Source organism: Peromyscus maniculatus, chromosome X (assembly GCF_049852395.1).
Source record: "Peromyscus maniculatus bairdii isolate BWxNUB_F1_BW_parent chromosome X, HU_Pman_BW_mat_3.1, whole genome shotgun sequence".
In the NCBI taxonomy this organism is placed as follows: domain Eukaryota; kingdom Metazoa; phylum Chordata; class Mammalia; order Rodentia; family Cricetidae; genus Peromyscus; species Peromyscus maniculatus.
Window position 1 is genome coordinate 88,116,991 of NC_134875.1, and position 5,213 is coordinate 88,122,203.

At 37.6% G+C, this 5,213-nt stretch overlaps 1 pseudogene; it reads left to right on the plus strand.

The window, feature by feature from the left end:
• The first annotated feature begins 1,584 nt into the window (after positions 1–1,584).
• On the plus strand, positions 1,585–3,755 carry LOC102922070 (kinetochore protein NDC80 homolog pseudogene; annotated as a pseudogene).
• Positions 3,756–5,213: the final 1,458 nt, after the last annotated feature.

Sequence of the window (5,213 nt, forward strand, 5' to 3'; positions counted from 1 at the left end):
AGATTGCACTTTAAAGTATCAGCATCAGTCACTTCTTGGCACATATAATGACTGTGGCTTTTTTTTTTTTTTTTTTTTTTTGGTTTTTTGAGACAGGGTTTCTTTGTGTTGCTTTGCGCCTTTCCTGGAACTTGCTTTGGAGACCAGGCTGGCCTCGAACTCACAGAGATCCGCCTGCCTCTGCCTCTCAAGTGCTGGGATTAAAGGCGTGCACCACCACCGCCCGGCTTATTTTAAAAAGACGATCACTTCTGCTTATGAATTGTCCAAGGATTCTGTCCTTGAAATATATCCAAGAAAAATGGTGAAGACCTATATATTATATAGGATATGACTGTTAGTCAGGTCAGGCTGAATAGATCTGACTCTGTATGTCCTTTATCTTTTTATGATATTTCATATGAGCAGATATCACACAGAAATATGTCACTAACTTCTGGAGTAATAGTACCATGATTCCTTGGTTTTATAAAATTACCTCCTATACATAAAATACAAACATTACTATTATACTATTTCTTCAGGACGGTAATCTGGGGACCCTTAGGTGCTCAGATCTGTCTTGTCATCATTCATAAAATTGCAATCAAATGATCATCTGTGTAAACTGTTATCTAAGGGTTACATAGAGGCTGGAGGAGGCACTTTTAGTATGGCTCATAGATTGTTGGTTGAATAAGTTTCTTACTCGCCTCTGGCAGACAGCCTTTTTCCATAGAATATTTTATGCAGTATATTTTGATTATATTTTCCATCCCCCAATTTCTCGCAGATCCTTCCCAAATCACTACCTAAACAACTTGATTTCTTTTCCGCATCTCTTTAAAACAAACCAAACCCAGAAAACAAAAATCAAGAAACACACACACACCCTTCAGAAATAATCAAATCTTAAATCAAAATAAACAACCAAAAGACCAATAAGACAGGATTCCCAGATTTGTTGGTCAAGAGGGGAATCAATTGAGTCACTCTCTCTCTCTCTTTGGGTTCAAATGTTATGCTTTCTAATACTTTTAGTGTGGAGTGTACTCCACCTAATCAAATTCTTCATAAATCTAGAATGTCTAAATCTAAAATTTTCTAATCTAATTTCTTCTAAAGATTTCTTATTATTGTCAAGCATTTACCTACCTCCTTATATACCTCTAACAACAGGAAACCCACTTTTCTCAGGAGGAAACTGTTAGAAAGCAATGTCTTATGTCAATTAAGCAAATATGTGATTTCCTAAAATTTCTGCATAATAGGAATTGCATTATGTTTCTTTTGCCTTTTAGAATTATGAGGACTGCAATTTTGCTATCATAAATTTTTATCTCTTCATGCTCTATAGTCTCATATACCTCAGAATTTCCACTTGGGGCCTAGACTTCAGTCCAATCTATGATTGCAACATTTTCAACTCATGGTATCTTGGGATTAGGAATAAAGTAAGGATTAACATATTATTTTGTCCATTACTAATCAGAATATTAATTGGAAGATATATTGTATAGGTTTATTTGACAACATCAGTAAATGTTTTAAATACAATTATCACATGCTTCAATAGTTGTCCTTTTAAGAACCCACTCTGACGGAAGCTTCGGTTTTGGCGGCTGTTTTCGTGTGCAGTTGTGCAGTTGACTTCAAGTTGGGCGCTGGGTCTCGTCGAGAAGCCGAGGGGAAGGTTATAAGCATGAAGCGCAGTTCAGTTTCCACCGGTGGTGCTGGCCGCCTCTCTATACAGGAGTTGAGATCCCTGGACCTCAATAAACCAGGCCTGCATACCCCTCAAACCAAAGAGAGAACAACCTTTGGAAGGCCGAGTACAAACAAACCAACATCTGAAAAAAAAGTCTCAATATTTGGTAAAAGGACTAGCGGACATGGGTCCAGGAATAGTCAACTTGGTATATTTTCCAGTTCTGAAAAAATCAAGGATCCAAGACCACTTAATGATAAAGCATTCATTCAGTAGTGTACGAGACAGCTCTATGAGTTTCTTATAGAAAATGGTAATGTGCATGGTGTTTCCATGAATTCTCTGCAAGCCCCATCAACAAAAGATTTCCTAAGGATCTTTGCCTTTCTTCATGGCTTCCTGAGCCCGTCATATGTACTTCCTGATACAAAATTTGAAGAAGAGGTTCCAAGAATTTTTAAAGACCTTGGGTATCCCTTTGCACTGTCCAAGAGCTCCATGTATACAGTGGGAGCCCCTCATACCTGGCCTCACATTGTGTCAGCCTTGCTGTGGCTCATAGACAGCATCAAGGTTCATACTGCCATGAAAGAAAGCCTGCCTTTATTTGATGATGGACAGTCTTGGGGAGAAGAAACTGAAGATGGAATTATACATAATAAGTTGTTTTTGGACTACACCATAAAATGCTATGAGAGTTTCATGACGGGCGCTGACAGCTTTGACGACATGAATGTGGAGCTGCAGTCGAAGCTGAAGGATTTATATAAGGTCGATGCATCCAAGCTGGAGTCATTAGCAGCAGAAATCAAAGCACTGAATGAAGAGATTGCAAGATTGGAGCAAGAAAGAGAAAAAGAACCGAATCGTCTGATGTCATTGAAGAAACTGAGAACTTCCTTGCAAGCAGATGTTCAGAAGTATAAGGCATACTTGAGCAATTTGGAGTCGCATTCATCCGTTCTAGACCAGAAATTGAGTGATCTTGATGAAGAAATCGGTAGAGTAGAACTAGAATGTGAAACGGTGAGACAGGAGACCACTCGGCTACAGAATATTGTTAATAACCAGAAGTACTCAGGTGCAGACATTGAGAGAATAAATCATGAAAAAAATGAATTGCAGCAGACCATTAATAAATTAACCAAAGACCTAGAGGCTGAACAACAACAGATGTGGAATGAGGAGTTAAAATACGCCAGAGGCAAAGAGGCGATTGAAGCACAGTTAGCGGAGTACCACAAGTTGGCAAGAAAACTAAAGCTCATTCCCAAAGGTGCCGAGAATTCCAAAGGTTATGACTTCGAAATTAAGTTTAATCCTGAAGCTGGTGCCAAGTGCCTTGTCAAATACAGGGCTCAAGTGTATGTACCTCTCAAAGAACTCTTAAATGAGAACGAAGAAGAAGTTAACAAAGCTCTAAATAAAAAGATTGGTCTAGAGGATTCTTCAGAACAGCTGAGCACCATGAAGACAGAAAGCAGGAAAATTGTGAGGATGCTGAAGGAAGAGGTTCAAAAGCTGGACGATCTTTACCAACAAAAAGTTAAGGAAGCTGAGGAAGAAGATGAGAAGTGTGCCAGTGAGCTTGAATCCCTGGAGAAACACAAGCACCTGCTGGAGAGTGCTGTGAACGAGGGCCTCAGTGAAGCCATGGATGAGTTAGCTGCTGTCCAGAGGGAATACCAACTAGTTGTACAAACCGTAACTGAAGAAAGGAGAAAAGTGGGAAATAACTTACAGCGTCTTTTAGAGATGGTTGCTACACATGTAGGGTCTTTGGAAAAACATCTTGAAGAACAGATTGCTAAAGCTGACAGAGAGTATGAAGAATGCATGTCTGAAGATCTCTTGGAAAATATCAAAGAGATTGCAGAGAAGTTTAAGAGTAACGCTGCTCTATTCAAGGCTCCTGATGAAGGAAGATAAATTAATAGTGGCTATCTTTTATCTTTCATAGACATAACATTAGCTTAAAATATATCCCATAATTATGATAACTTGGTAGATTAACTTTTTAGGTGTAACAGACCAGTTAATAAAGTACATTAGTAAATTGTATAAAAAAAAAAAAGAACCCACTCTATAGAAATTATAATATTGTGGCTAAAACAAAAAAATCATTGATAAATGGATGGATAGAGATCTAAGAGATAACTAAGTATTATTTATCAGAGCAGATAACCTGAGAAACTAAACTGCCCACTAAAAGGGAATTGATTAGTATAATAATGTAGAAAGGTCTTCAATGTACATTAAATGGAAATGTGAAAAACAATGTATACTGTATAACTTCACTTTTATGAAAAATTACATGTGATTATTTTAATATAAGGATGTAAATTTTGTGGGCATATGAAGCATCTGAAAAATACATTCTACATTACCTGAGAATGCTTTTGGAAAATTTTTTCTCATTTTTCTGTCATAAATTTATTAGTTTTATTGGCAAGAATTATATCTTTTTTTTTTTTTTTTGGTTTTTCGAGACAGGGTTTCTCTGCGTACCTTTGCGCCTTTCCTGGAGCTCACTTGGTAGCCCAGGCTGGCCTCGAACTCACAGAGATCCGCCTGGCTCTGCCTCCCGAGTGCTGGGATTAAAGGCGTGCGCCACCACTGCCCAGCTTTTTTTTTTAAATTATATCTTTTTTAAGTCTTTAATTGAAAATTGATACACTAAATTATTATCATGGTTTCACTTCTCCCATCTTATCCCAGATCTTCCTTACATCCCCAGCCATGCATTTACATACTTTCTTTCTCTCTCTTTAGATAACAATCAGAAAAATTAAAACAGATTTTTTTTTAAAAAAAAAAGAATAGAAAAACATAGAAACACACACATGCATGCACACACACACACACATATATACACAACATACACAAGACTCATAAAATCACAAAATTATAAACCACAATATGCAAGCAAAAGACGAGTAAGACTTTTAAAAATGCACACAAAAACAACATGAGACAAAAAAAAATCACCACTGAGTTTGTTTTGAGTTGGCCATCTACTGCTGGGCATGGTACCTACTATTAATTGTGGTTTATACACCCAATCAAACTCCACTGGATAAAATTATTTTTTCCTTTGCAAGCACACTTGTTTATAGCATCTTGGTCAGGGATGTGGCTCATTTCCATTTCCTACTTTCAGTGCTGGGATCCCAACTGACTTGAATATGCTCAGGCTCTGTGAATGCTGCCACAGTCTCTATGAGTTCACATGTGAGTCAGTCCTGTTGTGTTTGGAAGACAGTTCCCTTGGTGTCATCCATTTCCTCTGGCTCTTCCTTTCTTTCAGCCTCTTCTGCTCATACCTTTGAACCTTGAGGGGAAGGATTTGAAGAAGACATCCAATTTAAGACTAAGTGTCACAAAGTCTCTTACTCTGTCTAAATTTTCAAGTTTTTTGTCTCTGTGTTAGTTCCTATCTACTGCAAGAGGAAGCATCTCTAATGGTGACTAAGTGAAATACTAATCTATGGGTATAGCAGAATGTTATTAGGAGACATTTTATCAT